Source organism: Pezoporus wallicus, unplaced genomic scaffold (assembly GCF_028554395.1).
Source record: "Pezoporus wallicus isolate ANWC-B61680 ecotype Strahan unplaced genomic scaffold, APGP_CSIRO_Pwel_v1 contig_4161, whole genome shotgun sequence".
NCBI classification, from domain to species: Eukaryota; Metazoa; Chordata; class Aves; order Psittaciformes; family Psittacidae; genus Pezoporus; species Pezoporus wallicus.
In genome coordinates, this window is record NW_026639584.1 from 1,070,766 (window position 1) to 1,089,993 (window position 19,228).

The 19,228-nt window shown below is 37.7% G+C and overlaps 1 protein-coding gene and 1 long non-coding RNA gene across 4 annotated transcripts in view; both read right to left on the reverse strand.

Annotated features, from left to right (window-relative positions):
• RANBP17 (RAN binding protein 17) overlaps positions 1 to 19,228 on the reverse strand; it is a 152,894-nt gene that overhangs the window by 108,162 nt on the left and 25,504 nt on the right. The gene's annotated exons all lie outside the window — the stretch shown is intronic.
• LOC130602359 (uncharacterized) lies at positions 8,060 to 9,476 on the reverse strand. Its single transcript, XR_008972890.1, has 3 exons — positions 9,337 to 9,476; positions 8,275 to 8,454; positions 8,060 to 8,193 (listed from the first exon to the last, which is right to left on the reverse strand). It is a non-coding gene; the product is annotated as an uncharacterized LOC130602359 (long non-coding RNA).

The following is a 19,228-nucleotide window of genomic DNA, read 5'->3' on the forward strand; positions in this document are numbered from 1 at the left end:
TGCATGGACACTAGCAATTATGCAGTCAGAACCAAAAGCCAACCCTAAAACCAAGAAACAGCAATAACTACGCAGCCCCACAAACAGCAATGTTGATGGAAGCAAGAAAGAAAAAAGGCAGAATTACCTTTTCAGCAGTAGAGTGGTGTTATATCAACTTAAGTGGACCATGAAACTGAACTGTCAAACTTCATTAAGTGTGATCCCTGGAGCTGTGACATCTACATCGATTCCCCTTCCAACAGATCCTATTTCTACCACAGGCACATTCTGAGCACAAAATGAGCTTTTTAGTCAAATGAGACAACTTACAGCACCCAGAACTCCCTGTATTACAAGGTCCTCTTATGTATCTCACTGCACTTGCAAATGCAGCCTATTACTTTTAAGAACAGGGGTTCACCCCCTTCCCCTCCTTTAGTAAACATATTTACAAGACTAAACTTAAACCCTGACTGCTGCATGCATGACAAGACTATTTAAAGCAAAGTACATCCAGCACCATTTCACCGAGTGTTAGACATAAATGAGCTCAGAAAACGAGGACACACAGGAAGTAAATGTGCATTTGGACTATGCATCTCACAGATTCCTTTTACTGGTAACGAATTATTCTTTTTTTCTGAATGATAATTCAGATGGATATTCATACAATGAGAAAACCCAAGTAATAAACCCAGAAATTCGTATTTATGCTACAGAAACCTTTGGGTAGCTGCTCAGCAGATGAGAAGAATGAAGAAACTTTTCTGTGTGGACACAAATGTAGATTTATCTCTGTAAAAATACACTGGGTTAAATGAATCAGACTATCATTTTGATAGCATCTGAGAAGTTTTAACACTGCCTGTTACCTTTTCAGCAATCTCAGATAACCAAGCCCTGAGAAGTCTCTCCCAACAGCTCAGCATCCAAATGCTGACAAACCCTGCCCATGCAAAAATTCACATACTCATATCTCCAGAAGCAGCATGTTTCTACCTTCCTAAACCGAGAATCAGTTACCACATTTTGCTGCAATATGCTAAGTCTAGAAGGCAAAGCAATGAATACTTATGAAAGATGGCACAGGCTATAGCACACATTTAGAGGGGTGTGAAGATCTGGGTCCTTCTGAGGATGCTACAACACTGCTGAAGGATGCTACAACACTGCTGAAGGATGCTAACACCTTCTTGTCATGGTAACAGACCATTATGTCTTTTCCTCTTTCAGAACCTATCTTTGAAATCTCATGGTAACAAATAGGAGCACACAGAGAAGCTTCCATCTTTGAATGCCTCATGGCCGGAAGGCAGAAGTACCAGTCCCCAGTAAATAAGGGGAACCGAACTTAATTTTGCTTTCTGACCTTGTCATGCCACATTAGACAGGTGAAAACACATCCATCTCCATCCTAAAACACCTATTACAATCAATACTGCCCAAAATGGCTCTGTCAGGGCTCAGCTACCAACCATCACTGACGTGAGTTTTCAGGAAAAGCAGTGGGATGCTTCAAACTTCAGGTCTCAGATGGTAAAACTTTTCTGATTAAAGACAGGGGAAAGAATAATCTGCCATCTGAGAGAGCAACCAAAGAAATACAAGTTCAAGACCTAAATGTCCATGCTAAAGCATTACAAGTGAGCACACACGGAGATATTTCATGAGTATGGAAGCTCTGAAAAAAGCTATATTTGATTCGAATATCTTACATACTAATCTAACTGGCTTTCTGCACAATTATGGTGTTGGCAAAGCTAACTGGAGTATAATTTAACAATTAACAACTGTATTAAGGTTTAAATACTCTCATTCTGTCCTGTAGCTTTTATGCAAGAGAAGTTAAATGCTTATGCAAGAAGTCAACACTTACCTATAACTAAGCCTTCTCACTAGAAAGTTAAGACTGTTTTTCAAATACAGCATCCAACCCAAGAAGTTTGGAAATAATTACACATATTTACTCTCACACACACTTTATACATTCATATTATACCAGCAACGTAGTTTTTAAAAATTAACTTTGCTTGATTCTCTTTGTCTCCCAACTCACTCAGTTCCACATGGGACAAACGATAATAAAGCTCCTGGATGACAGCACTGCCCACTGTAGTGAATTTTATGCCTATATTAAGAAAATTCCTCCAAACGAAGTATGTTCGATGTCTGGTTTTAGTAACAGTTACTAGGATCAACACACCTCCTGCTACTTGGGAATAAAACCAGGAGTTGGGAACAGACAACTGAGTCCTGGAGATCCCAGCTGAGCCACAGGAGGGTAAACTTCATCATGCAGCAGCTGATCATTCAAGTTTTGTAATAAAACAATACTCCCAGACACTGTATCCCACTCCCAGACTATACATGGGTATACAGTCACATTCTTATTTTCCTATTTGTTGTAAGGATCCATTGTCTTTTGCTGTACGCTTGACTACAAACTCTTAGGAACAATAACTGCATTTTCACTATGGCTGGTTACAACCCTTGTTAAAGCAAAGTGTGTTTCTACACACCTCAAAACAGGGCTGACACACATGCACACTAGTGATTTGGTACCTCAGCATGACCAAGGCTTGCAGCTCCTACTGAAATACAAGCAATTGATCACTGTAATAACCTTGGACCACTTCAGAAACCCAATGCTTCCATTACTCCTCATCCAAACACTGCCTACCTGGCCTAGTCAGAATAAATCCTGTTATGGAAAATCTTAAATTCTACACAAAAAAAAACCTTCCACAAAACCCTACGATTATGAATGAGTTATTTCAAATGTCACTTTATAGTCACTGAATCACACAAGGAATTCATTGTGACAGTAGCAGGAGAAACTGAGTGCAAGCAAGCGGGGAGAGAAAGGTGTAAGCAAGAATGTGAGAACTGAAGTGGACAAGAGTACATGAGTGGGCTTGAGGTATCCCCAGAGGATGATACAGAACTCCTTCGGGAGCTGCAGTTCTATCTCCATTGAGTCTTTGGGATTAAAATGGGTGACCAATGGGCCTAAATTTATGCTAAAATTTAGAAAATTAATTCAATTTTCTAAATTAGAAGCTTTTCTTGTAGCTGGAGAAAGTAACACTTTGGGCATATTCTGTGAGTGCTGGTTGTACAGTAAAGCCACCAGTTCTGACAAGAGAGATTGCTAAATTCTCAAAGTCCAAATTCACTGTTTTTTCTCTTCTTTTAAGATCAAGAGATTATGGATTCTTTTGCTACAGCTCCTAAAATCCCTAATGTCTCCTTTATCTCTGTTTGTCTGGAGACCTTCGTCACTTTTTGCCAGCTGATGTCTGTTGATGCGGTTTTCCTTCCTTCCCTGTTTCTTTTCAGCACAACACAAAATAAGTGTGCATTATTACAGATGTCCTATTGCCCACCCAACCACCTCCACAATGGTACTTCAGAAGCTGTCAATCTGTCTCTGGAGTTGAATAGTGCAGTGCAGCTCCTGGGTTTTAAATGCTTAAATATAAAAGAAGGCCTATTTGAAATATGAAAAGTGTATGATTCATGAAATAAGGAAACAGTAACTTGATCATAACAAATATATTTGACCTTTAAAGCAGTAACAACAAACATTAAAAACACTCAAGTTCTCCTTTGCTGCCAAGTTTATTTTCCTCATAAGTTGTGCCCCATTATGCTACAATAATCCTTCATTATTCCAGTACAATAATGCACAGTCTATCGTCTACCTATAGTTGTCTGGTGTCTATTTAGTTTTATAGCAAGCAAGCAATTTGAGAATATGGTAATAAAGCCTCAATCACAGTAATGATGTATGATGGGCTGTAATTTCTGTGTGCTAATGGTTTACAAACAGTATCACAATGATGACGGGAATCTCATTGATTCATTATATGAGTGCAATAATATCAAAATGACTTAATATAGATCACTATTTACTCATGCACATACTGATAACAACCTCTATATATTTCTATATACAGATATATAGAAATAAAATTAGTATTAGTCTTTCACATAAAAGTTCACACGGCACAAAACATTTTGTGTTGAGTTTCCTAAATCAATGTTTAAAGTTGAAATTACTGCATTGAACGGGTTCTTTGAAAAGCAACCCATTGATTTTAATCTGCTTGAAGCAATCAATTACTCCCTGTCCTCTTTATTCCAAACTGTAATGAAAACTAAACTGCGTTGTCTTGAAAACTAAATGTGAAGATGATCATAAACAGAATTTAAACTCCATGGATTATTCATATCTACCCATTTAGATTTGCCATTTCCATTATGAGTACATTTGCCATGAGCATTTAATGGACATCTAAAAGGGAATTCATTAAAGCAGGAGCTGTTGGCAGCACTTATGGGCTTCAGACTGCTTTATGTTTGCCTTTAATAGCTCACTATTATAAAAGTGATATATTGTGTTCATCCCATTAGTAGTTTGTAGAAAGGTCTGTAAGACATAACAAATCCTTTTGAGTATTGTCAAAATCAAAACTAAATCACAGGGTATTTTTTTTTCAAGCAGCAAATTACGACCCCAACAATGTAGCATTTTAGGTCATCTAAACTTTGATGATCTTAACCAAGTAAGAATTTAATGACCTTACAGTTTGGTTGTGTTTTTTTTTTAATGAAACACACATGAATTATTAATGCTGTCTCATATGCACAGATTTTTAAAAACCTGTCATAACTATTAAGGTTAAGCATGCTTAAAAATGAAACATGCTCTCTCAAAAGTATTTTCTCACTTGTTTTGGCCCAAAGTAGTGTCATGGCAAGTAGGAAAATGTCACCAACTTGTAGGTGATGACTCAGAGGAGCAAGCAACCTCCACCTACCCCCCTGCTTCCCTTCCCCCGGCCCTCCGGAGATGAACACAAGGAATATATTTGCACAAGGTACTTGCTTGTTGGCAAGTGAAGAAAGCAAAAGGCAAACTAGAACAAAGTTGAATTGCTAAGAGCAATTCAAGGTTTGTGATAGAAACGCCCCTACATATCATACCTCAGTTCTGCCTGACAGTTCTGTATGCCTCTAGAAATAACATTATACAGTTTATCATCTAAGTGTATTCAAGCTGGTAGTATGAAAGTGTTCCTGTGATTAAATCTTTATAGAATACAAACCAAACAAGTATTTGATTATTCACTGCTTGTTCACCAGCACCACTATCACCACCAGCCCATCACACTGAACACAACTGTTAACTCGTGCTCCCTCTGCTGACTTTCTAGTCTTAAAACACATGGTATCTTTCCCAATAGAAGCTATTTATTTGTAAAGAAAATGGTGGCTTTCCCAACACCAACAATTAAAACTCTCTCATTTTAAAAGGATTATCACTTATAGCAGTAATAATATGAATGATAATTTTTCTGTCTGATTCTAGATATTTACTTTGCAAAATACAAACTTCATTTAAATCCCAGTTGTTTAGGAGAACACCTTTCCTACTTAGCTTCAAAGGACGCTGGCAGCTTTGCAAAGTGGTCCTGGTACTATACTACGTTTAGTCACAGCACCATGACACTCAGAAATCACTTACACAGAAGAGCTGTATAAACTACAGTCAGTTGCAAAGCCTGTGTAGTTAGGACAATTCTCTCACATGATGATGACTATTGCCATACTTTGGGCAAGAAACTCCTCTAAAATATGATGATGTTGATGAAAAAAGCAGCATTTATCACCTATTAAGGAATTCCAAAAGTGACTGACACAGAGCAAATGTAAAATCATTTAGAAATCATTCACATTTAGACATTCTTGGTTAGCATGAGAAGAATGAAGTGGTTAGTATTAACAGAGAACCCAGAAAAGCAACTGGCCATTCTCATTTCACTGCATCTGAATTTCCAACAACGATGAATTAGAGTAATTTGAAGGATGGTAAGTTAACAAACCTCTCTCTGATTCAAAACGCTACAAACAGTAATATACCAACACAGGCAAGGGAAAGATAAGAGATATCTGTAACTATGAGATAGCTAGCTAGAAGGAAACATAACTGCTAGTGAATTATTTCCTCTGTGGCTATTCTAAAACCCCTTCCCTGGCCTAGGAACAAGTAATTGACTTTGGTGAGTTGGCGTGTGATTATTTCAGATAAATGCTCATGAAATCAGTATTCTTTCATAATTTAAGGGATGTGTTTGTTTCAGCATGTAATTGGTTTGAAATTTTTTATAACTTCCAAGAACATGTGGAAGCCTAAAATGATGGGATACATATACAGGAGCTCCTTGGGTCTGTATTAGACCATCATAAAACCACCATCTGGGACTTGGGTCTCTGTTACAAAAGATGGCATTTTCATTACAGCATCAGGAAGCAGTACTTCTTTTTTTCATGTGGAAGAACACTAGTTATGGAATGACTCTCACAAAGTCTTTGAAGACCCTCATTTGGATGTGTAGCTGAACATGGGGAACAATGTACGTGGAAAAGAATGATGTATGTGCACTGCAACTACTGCAAGTGCTGGAATCTCTAGTTCATAGAAACTTACCAGTGAACTCCTTTTTCTTTTCTGCAAGGAAATTATAAATTATCACAGATTCTACTTGGAAAATTATCCAATGTCCTATATAGCCAAGATCATGGATAGCACAACCAGAAAAAAGTAGATGTATCATTTTCAATCCTGCCCTCATTTGAAATCATCTATTTCATTACATGTTACAAGCATCTTAAGAATGAGTCTCCTTAGTCAAAGTTACGGAACCCAATATTCTCTTCGAAGAGCAAGCAGAAGTCCATGTGTTTAATGAAGGCCTTGGGAATTCCAGAACTTCAACATTTTTATACTGTAAATGTCTTCAAAATGGTTGATAAGAGATGTGAAAGGGTTTCCAGCCTAAGCAGTTTGGCCTTGCAAAAATAAGCTCTTATCAATGCCTTGAAAAACCTCTGGAGAAACAGACTTCTTCAAAATGTCCATACCAACCCTACTATAGATTCCTAAAGTGAAGTTGCTCATCTCCCATTGCTTAAATAATCCTCACTGGCTTATGTTGCTTGAATGAAAAGAACATTTAAAGACATTGAGCATGGATCTTTATGAATGGTGCTGGATCTGAAGGTGACAAGCCAAATTTTCCCTAAGGAGGAGAATGAACCAAGACAGGCTGGTTTGCCACAAGACCTCCCCCAGAACGATGCCAATCTTCTGTGCAACACAAAAAGGAAACAGTACAGAAGCAGTGCATTCATTTTCCTTTTCCTAAAGAGAAGGACCATATATGGGTAGCCTCTAACACCATGCCTTGTATGCTCTTTTGATTGTGACCACCAAAACCAAACACAAAAAATATTTCCATATTCATATATTTTTAAAGTATTTTCCTAGTTAAACTTGAAATTTCTTAAACTTTAAGACAATAAAATATCTGGTTTATCTAAGAAAACTTTACTGCTTTTCCTAATGGAACAATGAAATGGAATGCAAAGTGCAAATGCTCCAGATAATGGAAAAAAAGAAATAATCCCATTTTAACATCCAGTCAGCCTGCCCACCTTCACTCACCCATTCCAGAATGCTGCTGGGCTAAAAAACTCTCAGACCAACTCCATGTAACTGTCTTGGTCTTTCAGTCTCCAAGTCAGGTCAACTTCTGTCTCTAGTTTCTGCTCCACGTTTTCAAGGGCAGGCAGTATGCCTCCCAAATCTTCACACAAAGAAGCCTAAGAAACTTCAGATAATGCTGGTTGCCTTAAGTTTCTGAATCTACTAGATCAATATCATAGAAGATAAGGCCTTAGATAGTATCTCAAAGAAAGTTGATAAAATTTCTCAGAATTAGTAGAATTCTTCCTATCTATAAGCAAATATATTTGCTAAAGGAAAGGTAATTTCTGAGTTCATACTTAAGTATCTTAAGAAAAAGAAACAGTTCTGTTCTAATGAATAATTACACATTTTCTACATTCAAAGTTATCACAAAAACAAATCTGACTTCAGAGTGACTCAACATCTTAATTTCACCCCACTTTCAGGACAGTTAAGGCTATGGAAAAAAAGACAAACATCCATATCCTACTTTTCTGGTGAATGACTCTGCTGCTTAATCTCAGTAAACATTTCCAATGAGCACTGAAGCAAGAGCAACTCTAAAAAGGATGAGAAAAATAGGTTTAAAAGATCCATTTAAAATTCAGATATCCACAGAAGTCACAATTTCTCTGCAGTGACCTTTGTTTTTCTCTTCTGCATCATTTCATTGATTACTTTGAATGACAAGAACAGAAGAAATTCAGATTCTGAACTCCTGCACTTACTATAGAAAAAGTAAAGCTTAAAATAGTAACTAAAGCAACTGACTTAAATGAAAGGATCCCACCAGTATATTGAAGGAACCTGCACTTAATTGATGTTTGAATAGACATTTTGATCTGCTGGTTTCATGTGTTCTTAGCCCAAGAAATCCATTGTCTCAGAAAAGTATGCTCCAGGGATTCCACATGTCCACCATTTCATCAAAAGAGGGACTAAGTGGAGGAGGCAGAAGAATTCAAGTTAAGTTAAACCTTTTTGCCACAGAGATACTTCAATTAGAGCATGAACCTTTAAATCTCAACTGAGAAAGGGAAATTCCCATGCAGAGAATTAGTGATCAGCTGATCACCAACTATCAAACAAGTTTATTTATCATCTCCTATTCCTATTATGAATTAACAACCAGTGTTTCTTCAGTGTCTTTAGGCCTCTTCAATTAACCTGAAACATAAGAGTTAGGCAGACCCGTATAAAAATATTCTCAATATTTTTTAAAGCCCTTAAAGACTGTTCTGGGTAGCAATGAAGGGCTAGCAAATACCCTCCTTAGAGCTAATAACTAGTAAGTCCTCGAGACCAAAAGGCCACAGCTGACCTGCTAGTCATCAGGAAGCAATGCTGCTGAAAGCACTGGAAACACAGATACAAATTCTGAACCTCACTGTATCTGAAGTTTGATTTATTTGACATTAGTATACACAAGGTAGGTAGGTAATAAATTATAAAGAACAAAACTGGACTGTCCATTAATGGAATATGGCAGGAGCAAGCTAAAACCCCCTAACATCAACAGCAGAGACAGCAAGTAATACCTTGTGGTTCAACTCATTTTTCTGTATTTGCCAACAAATTTCACTAAACTCAGCTTTGCCTGGAACATCTTAATTCACGACAGTATCTCTGTAATTTGCCAAAAGCACTGGGGAAAGAGAGTGCAGGCATTATCCAAACGTCTGGATAAGCCACGAACTGACACAAATAAGGGCAGGGGTGCATGCTGGAAGCAAAATGCAGTTTCTACAGAGGTTTCTGTGCAAACCTTTCTTGGTATTTACTTTCATACATATGCAGAAGGAAGGACACAGGTATGACACCTAATCTGAGAGGAAACCTTTTACTTTAATTCATCATGAAGCATCTTACAATGATGTGGATGTTTTCCTTACTATGATAATCTCAGAGTATCAAGGCCATTTACATCAGGTATGCGAAGCCAAGGGCAGTCCAAATAGGCAAAAAAACCCCACCAAACAAAAAACCCTTCCTTGATTCAGAAATCTGATGACTTCATCAACCTGGAAAGTTTCCAGATCATAGGACCTGCAAAACAGAGGAAGTAGATGAAGCCTCATTTGTATCTCAAACCCCAAAAGGTTTCTTATGCTATATCCTGGATATGACTGCTACTGCTCTGCAGGAAATAGTCCTCAGCAATCAGTTTCATTGACTTTATCTCCTCTAGAGTGGAAGTGATGTATTGCTGGTTAGCCTGTGTGGTTAAGTGACAACAGCTTGATGAAAAGAGACAAAGCTTTCTGTACATGCAGCTCCACAAATGCTTGCTGTCTTCAGCTTTAAAGGATCAGGTCAACACTGATCTTTCAATACAAATACTTGGAAATAAGTCTAAAAAGCAAAAAAAAAAAAACCAAAACAAAACCAACCAAAACCCCCAAAACCACAAAACCAAAAAAAAAAAAACCAAAAAGAAAACCAAACCAACCAACCAACCAACCAAAAAACCCAAACCAACCCACCATCATAATGCAAACTATCGAATCCTGTTTAACTAAAAAAAAAAAACAGAGGAGTGTCCTGGGTTCAGCAGTAGCAGTCATTTTTCTCTTTGGTAGCTGGCGCAGTGCTGTGTTTTGACTTTCGGCCTGGGAACAGAGCTGATAACACCGATGTTTTGGTCTGGCCAAGGACTTTGTGAGCCTCATGCTCTGCCAGGGAGGAGGGGAAGCCAGGAGGAAGCAGAGACAGGACACCTGACCCAAACTGACCAAAGAGGTATTCCATACCACAGCACGTCATGGCCATGATGTAACTGGGAGCTAGCCAGAAGGGCTGGGACTGCGGGGTTGGAGGAGGTATGGGTCGGTGCTTGGTCGGGCTAGGGTGGGTGAGTTATCGGTCGGCTGGTGGGGAGGTGTTGTATTCTCTTCCCTTGTTATTTCCTTTATCATTATTATCATTGGTGGTAGCAACAGTGATTTGTGTTATACCTTAGTTACTAAACTGTTCTTATCTCAACCCATGGGAGTTGCACTCTTCGATTCTCCTCTCCATCCCTTCAGGAGTAGGAGGAGGGAAAGAAGGGGGGGAGTGAGTGAACGACCTGTCTGGCTGGGTTTAAACCACGACAAGTAGTGATATGAGACAAAAGGTAACAGGAGAAACAGAATGTTCTCTGCAATTCTGTTTCATGCCAGAACTTATGCCTGTAACAAAATAAGCAGAAAATACTCCAAGAGACTGACAGTTCACGTGCGATGTTTAACACGGGTCAGAAACTGCACCTTTTTCTAAGGTCAAAACTAACTGGCCTGGGGGTCACAAAGAGTGGTATTTTGTACTTTATCTACTCAATTACCGCATTTGTTTTACATGTAAGAACAGAAAATGTCAGTGCATAATCTATCTGGAAAGATTATTACTTGGGTTAAATACTGACTCGGGGAGGGTGAAATGAAAAATCTTTAAAGTGAACTTAAGTTAGTGCTCTAGAGCAATTCCTACTTTAAAACACTGCTATACAAATACATATTCCTTATACAAATCTAACAACACAACGCTATAATCCTATCTAGAGGATTGTTTTAGTAATATACTACTTGCTGGTAACTAAATTAAGCTGTTCCGTAGTTTGGAGATGCTAAACGGCTGATCAGCTAAAATCAAACAAAATCCTCTCAGCATTGCTGACCAGCGCAGATGATGCACACAGTGCCTACACTGAAGTATAAATCAACCAGTACCAACACGAGCAATGTAACCTCCAAGGATTTGACTGGTTTGTTCTTTTTTGACAGAGGCACTTATCATGTTACTTTGCATATTTTTCATCTCCAGATTACACAAATATGCAATGAGCAATTTCATAATTGAGTTTAACTTGAGCCATAAAAATTGCCGTAGTCTAATATTAAAGAATTATTCACTCTGCTGTGAACTCTGATGGTTAATTTACTTACTGCAAGGTCTGGGAAATTAATTCATTAAGCTACTTAAATAATGGGGATATGAGGCCAACATGCAGGAGCAAAACTAATATATTTTACATGAGTAAGTCACAAGATAGCCTGTTTCATCTCCACCCCCATGATGCCCTATCTGCAGTTTGCTAGGATGGAATGGGATATACAGCACAAGCGGAAAGGTCCACCGGTTAAAAGTTACTCAGAGAAGAGAATCTGCTTTTGGTGAAATGATGACTTGATTTTTAAACAAAGAACACAACCAATATAATACAAATGATATAATAAATCAAACATAGTATTTAGTGGTCAGAAAACGTAAGCAGGGTCATTACAACCGAGTCCAGTCAAAGACAAAGCAGAGGCAGGTAAGCCAAAAAGCAGACTTACATGAAAGCAAAATTTGAAACTACTACTGTAAAATAGAAAAAGGAATTATACTGGGCTCTCTCAGATAAAAATCCCTAAGCAATGTAGCATTTCCTCTGTGCTAGGAAAATTTTAAATACACTTGCGTTCAAAATACAACAAAAAATGCTGAAAGATGGATTAACATTTATGCCCCCCATCAGCATTCCCTGAGACAGGTAATCAAAATAAACAAACTAATGGCTAGCATTCACATACCAAGGGAATAGAACAGAAAATTAACTGATGCAAATACTGAAAAGTCAACTACTTTGCATATAAAATCAAAATATGAAAAAAGGACATTTCATTATAGACTCAAATATCTCCACGTGTGCAATTACAATCCAGTTTTTCAAATGACCTGTCCACCTAACTTCACAAGGAATTTCATGTTCTTCTATAGCATAAATACTAGAAATATTCAGAAAGAAGAATCAATGAATTGACTCAATCTCATTCCTCTTTAAAACATCCTTGTGACATTATTTGCAAAGTGTTTTCCTTAATCTCTTAGCATGCAACAGCGTTTTCAGGTTTTTTGTAGTAAATTGCTACACTAAATTGTCTGAAATGTAACTCTATTAAAAGAAATATTAATTCTGGTCATTTCCAACCCTAACTCTTCTATGATTTTATTTTGCGATACACTGCAGCACTGTTACATCAGCATTTGCCGTTACAAGAGCATCTCTCTTCTACCACCAGTTCAATTTGTTCTGGGCAATTGCTATTAGAAAAATAGTAGTCTCTTTCAAACCATAAATTACACTCACATCCAAATAACCCAATCACATATTTGCCAAACACTTAAGAAGTCAATAATTTGGAGTTCTTAAGTCCACAAGCGATGGTATCAATTCTGAAACGTTTAAATATTAGTTTACAAATATTGCTTATAGCTTAATAGCATCATAGACGTAACTTCACAAAGATATTGGCTCTAGACAGTAATTATATCCTCAGCCTAATGTTGCAGTTAATGGACATACACATTTCAATGATAATTGCAATCCCTGAACATGATAATGTGCCTTTATTAGCAGTTACAAAATAAAGCTCAGTTACAGCCAAGTGCAGAACTGAACTATGCTAATTCTTTATTTTTAGCATTGCCTGATTTGTGTTATAGAATTCTAAAATAAAACAGCACTGCACTTAAACCAGTGCTTTAATTGCAAACATGAGATTAAATATTTGTATAAAGATTCATGCAAGTTTTAGTTGTCATGAGCAATGAGACAGAAGTTAACAAGTTAGGAAGATAAAGGCACAGGTCAGTGAACAGCAAATACACTGCACTTCAGGAGGAAAAAAACCCAAGGTTTTAAGGATTTAAAGATTTTAAACAGCACTGCAAGAAAAGGAGGAAGACTAAAGAGTACAGAATGTAAAACCTGGGAAAAGAGAAAGCAAGCCAAAAATTCCCCAAGCAAACACAGAAGAGAAAGTGTCAATGTAGTACAAGAAAATACACACAGATTCCCACATGAAACAACCAAGCAAAAAATGAGAGAAGAAAGGATATGTAGAATAAAGAACACTTTACAACTTAACCTGATGAGGAAACCAACACTTATGACTCTCAAACTTCTTAGTGTTTGTCTTTATGTCCTGATAGGTTCTTTGCTGTACAGAATTTCCAGGTAATGGAGAAACCCAATTCTAGATTTCCAGAAGTAGTTAAGGAACAGCCATGGTATATTGTGATTCAGTATTTGCCAAAGCAAAGTAAGAACTGCTGTCCTGTCCCATGAATCAAAATGCCACAGATTCCAGCTCACTTGGTTTTGGTTTGTAGCTGTTGTTTTTATTGAATTTCAAAACAGAAAAAAAAAAAACAAAAAAACCTGCACTACTTCAAGACTCCTTCAAACTGTTAGATTTCTTGAAAGGAATCCAATCATTTTTCACATGAAGCAAGGTGGTTGTCAGTGCAAGCCAAAACAGAGACTTAAAAATAACTATACTCTTCTTATAAGCAATGGCACAATTAACTTGGCTTTGTCCAATCTTTAGGCAGTTACACAAGCACAAATACGAGTTCCGGAATATTTGCTGGAAGTTACTTCTGCTCATGGCAGGATAGGAACTATGACAGAAAACATGACAGGAGATCTGCTTGACTTGAGTAAGGCTTCTCTAGCTCCTAAACTTGCTAGAAATTGGTAAGTCAGTTGAGAAGTCAGAGCCTCAAAGAGGAGAGACCCAAAGTATTTCACATACATCTGAAGCAATGCTTTTACTGAGGATTACAGTAGAAGTCCCATACTGCCAATCCTTTTGTTCAAAACCCTGATGAATTCTGAGCACTGAGCTGCTACAAGCCAAACTGGCAACTCCAATCCCATTAAAAGATCCTACACTTGAATGCCTTGAGATACAGGTTTGACTTATTTTGTGGCTGTCTCCATGTTGGAAGATAGGTATTTAGTTCAAGAAACATTAAATGTTCTTATACCATTTTTTTTTCTTTAAAGCTTTGGAAACAAGGTTTTCCTTCAAAAGTATGACTAAAATCACAAGGAAATTACTTGTCAAATAATACAACTGTATTTGTCCATTTCAGTCGTATCTTTCCCAGCACTTTCATGATACTGAAAACTAAGGGTACGTAAAATGCTTGAAGTCTATTTGAAAGTTAAGTTGGTACCTCATAACCTTCGAAGTTCTGTAGATAAGCACAGTATCGTACTTGCTCTGTTGTAGAGCTAAAAGTGTTTGGAAGAAAAAGTTTATCAAAGAGTCATTTATCAGATTTCTTAGGATGCTGTATCTGTATCGCAGATTTGGAAAAATCCTACAATACCTTGATCACTCACCACAATAACAACTACTTACTTTGATTTCTGTACTAGCAATGACATTCTATTTAATTCAGCATGGACTTTTGAGGCTTTTATAACCAGCACTATGTGGTGTTTCTCTCTCATCATTTATCTAGAAAAAACAAATACCTGCTGGGTTGGATAAAAGGAACCCAGTTCGGCTTGTGACATTCCTTTCCTGCACATACTACCACAGAGGGAAGGCTATGCACTGCCTCAAAAGGGAACCAACTTTGTAACAGCTGCTGAAGCTTTTCATCAGCACCAGATGGATCCAAGCCCCACTAAAGTCAATCCCTACTTTCTTTTGCTGTATCAACTGCATTCAGATTGGATAAGAACAGCATGGCAGCTGAGTAACAGAGTAAAAATGCGATATGGCCCAGTGGAGTGAAAAATACCAGTGACAGTATTTTTATTCTGAAACAATTTTTCTTTATTCTTCCTAGAATATGCCACAGAAATAAGCTGTACCCAATTCTCACTGTGATGCTTCCTTAACAAACTCTAAATGTTAAACTTAAATGAGAGGCATTTCATGCAATCTGAAAAATATTCAGTTCAATTAAAAATAATTGATGCATGGTGAAATAATTCTTCCCAAAGCTGCTGTAAAATCTTCAAAAAATAAAGCTACTTAATAATTTTCATCTCCTACAGGCTAGAGAGAAGCATTATTGCATATTAAAAATTGGAGTGTGGTTTTCCCAGAGGTAAAAGAAAGTTATTAAAACAACCTATTTATTGTTGATATAACTATCCATTTGTGCTACACAAAAAGTAAGAATTTCAGTACATTAAAAGAAAAGCTAATTAAGGCATAATTAGTATTTTCTATGTTTTGATAATTAAGGGTTAGTTGGCTATTTCTTTTCAAATTCCTATTTGATGTACCCCTACAATGTCTTTAATGAGCAGCTAACACTATTGAATCCCTGATGGCTGAGGAGTTTAGTGACCACTACTACATTACTTTCATTTATCACTGCCTCTTTACGTATAAATTAAAGTAGCCCTGTAGCTATGTTGATCTACTTTATATCAATTTCTTCATCCATATCAGCTGAATATGTATGGCATTAACCTCATTTACCAGTTTGGAAAAGCTGAATTAAAATGAGATCTAATTTCTAGTGCACAGAACAATTTCAAAACTGCCTGCTAATTTCCAGCACCTGTCAGTGTTGGGATCTTCACCTCACTGTAATGAAATAAAACAGTATATATATTTTTACAGCTCAGAAAAGGATAATCATTCACAAGTGTTAAGATACCATTAATCATAAAGACACCAGAACCCAGAATCTTTTACCAGATGAACACAGATCAACACCTTTACTCACAAAGTCAAGTCAGCGGCACTGCTGCAGATCTCAGGCTCTTATGCAGGGTGAACAGTAGTCACATTCTGCACAACTATGTGTTTTCCTTCTAAATCATACTTCTGTGTCTGCAGGCAATGTAATCAAAGAAATATCCATATACTGAAGAACTATCAAAATAACTAAGTCAAGAGAATGCACCATTAGCAGACCAGTCTGTGTTCAGTGCTTACACGATCTCTGGTTACATGTATTTTTTGCTTTCAGCTACTGCAAACAACATATAACCAGGAGATGACATTCTTTCCTCCCCTCTGAACACACTCTAGTCTAAATTCTAAACCCTCCAGGTATTTTTTTTATCATAATGCAGATTTACCTCATGTGGCAAGTCTAGCATTTAAAAAAAAACCATATAGGTGTGATCCTAAATGCTCATACAGTAACTTCTTTACGCTGACCACAGAAGAATGTGCAAGATACACCTGAGAAATCACATTTGCACCCACGTCCCCCACCCCCCTGGCTTATAATCATGCTTCAATTTATAATCGTAACGGCTCCTCATGAAACATTAATCCATACTCCCACTTTCTTCACCCTCACCTGGCTTCGACTGAAAACCAGACTGGATTCCCCGCATCCCCCAACTGACGCACCTACAAAAGGTGACAGCTCTATCTCTTCAAGTGCACATGGAGCTGTTTCCCAGAAACAGGAGGGTCAGAATTCCAATCCCTACTTTCCTACCTTGTATCCCTGCCACTTTCAGCTAACGCTGCGGCAAAAGAAAAACCCTGCTTGCTGGAATACCCTGCTGCCAGTGATCTTTACACTTCTTGAGATATTCCTCAAATTAGAGCCACCTCAGACAGATCACAATTACCTCCAGACTTCTCCAAACACGTTCAGGGCTACTGTTTGATGAGAAAGAGCAGAACAGGGAACCACTACTTGTTCCACAGAGCAACAGAAGAATTTACCTAAATGCATTTTACACCAATACATTCCATATGCAAAGCAAAACATCAACTTTGCAAGCCTAACTATTCTGGTTAAGAGTAGGGATTTCTTAAAAATTACTCTGCTTATAAAAGCTGAAAACAGAACTCTGGGCATGATTTGTAGAAGAGACATGATCTGCTTAAAAAGCACATCTCAGTCTCAAACTCCTGCTCTTACTAATACTCTTCCACCACACTACCCTTATCCAACATGTGAATAGGTTCCAGCTTTGACCTCTGTGTTTCAGGAGATGCAACAGTAAACTGAAGGCATAACTCTAGTTCAATAGTGCCACATGCTGTAGAAACAGAACATGACAAGTGCAAAATTAAGAGAAAATCCTTAATTTCAGTCAGAATGCCACAAAAAAAAGTGTAAATAAGCAACATGACAGACAAGTCTATACGCTAATTCTAAACTCTATTTAAATTTTAATTACATGAATATTTTCACGTAATTTCTTTCTCACATATAGGGCCACTGAATCCCCCATTAAATACTTCTATTTTCAGTCACAAAATATTTAACAATTAGAAGAATTCCCCCTTAAAAACAGAAGATGCAAAGGAACCAACGATAAAAGGAACTTCAATTCTGCATGCATACATTTTTCAAGAGCACACTACTAGAATAACTCCTCATTTTACCTCGAGAGAAAAGCCTTCTACCAAACCCACCTTTCTGATAAGATCACTGTAAGCTGTGTAGATACGAAAACCTGAACACTGGCAAAAGTGTCAGGACTTCAGGTTATGAAGATGCCTTAGTGTTAAACTTTTTTCAAATTAAAGACAGAATTCTAAGTTAAGTTTTAGAAATTAACTTAGCTATGAAAAATTTCCTATGATATATTAACCAACAGAACTTACTTATCCAACAAGCTACAGTTTGATTTACTCATGGCAATCTCTGACTACCAATTAGAGACAGCCAGAGAGCCATCAGCTGCTGATCCAGGCTCTCCCCAGGGGACATTTGGAATAGATGCAGTCTGAACCCCTCTGGGAAAGGCTAGGAACCCCTCCTGTTGCTTTTTTTTTTTTCCCCTCCAAGGACAAGTCTCTGACGTGTTTGGAAGCAGGAAAAGGTCCTGGTTAACAAGTCTTTGCCTTTTGATCCTGGGTTAGCCTAAATTAAGAAGCCCAAGTGCAAAAATACTGAAGTATATAATAAATACATGTGTTTACAAATACATTCTGCAACACACAAGCAGCATTCAAGTGCAAACCTCAAGATCTCCTCCGACTTACCCAGCAAGGTAAGAACTTGCCTGTAACTCGTGGAGCACCTCTGCTTAACCAACAATACAAAAGGCAGCTAAACCGCATTCTCAGCACCCCCAACTTAATTTCTGCACTTGCCATGGGAAGTTACACAACTTAGCAGAGATTCTATTGGTCTCTCTAAACCGTAGACTATCCCATGAAAGTTCTACTGGTGGCTGGGTAGTTAAGAAGAGACCTTTCTAAGCACAGATAAATGAGGAGTGAACTCATGCTCTGAGCTGGAAAAGGAGTCAGCCTCCTCTGTGTTCAAAGATTCTGTAATTCCTGTCACTCTTAGTACTCATATACTTATTCCTTTTAAAATGGCTGTAATGAGTTACTTGAAACATACCAGGCTAAAATAAAAATCCTGAAATAACAGAAAAATTTCTTATTGTGGTTGATGGTCACAATAGAACCAGGAGGGCTCACTGCTCCCCAAGCACACCCTTCACTGGCTAAGACACAGCAAACAACCTTGATCAATTATAACAGTCTTACGATGAAACGTGAGATTAGACAGCAGGAATCTGGTTTATTCTGTACTTTATAGGGGAATTAATTAAGTCTACCTGGGCATATGGGCATATCCAAGAGCCTCCACAGCATCATGGGTTGTACCCACCAGTACTGTTACTGGCCTAGTTAGAAAGCTTTCCGTAAGTCTTCCTTGCTACAAATTAAGCCAATTACATCCTGTCTTTCCCTTGAAGAGCACTGAAAACATTTGCTCACCAGTTTTTCCAAACTTACGCTTGACATCCTTAATTTTTGTTTCACCCCAATATTCTATTTCCTAAACTAAACCAAAGGGTTATCTTCAGCATTTTATTTGTGGTGGTGTAGCCTCACCCTTGCCTATGGTTTGCTCAAAAGCTTGGTGTCCAAACTTGAACACATTATTCCAGCTGAAGCCCCATCAAGGACAAATATTCGGAGCTGAACAAGAAATCCCAGC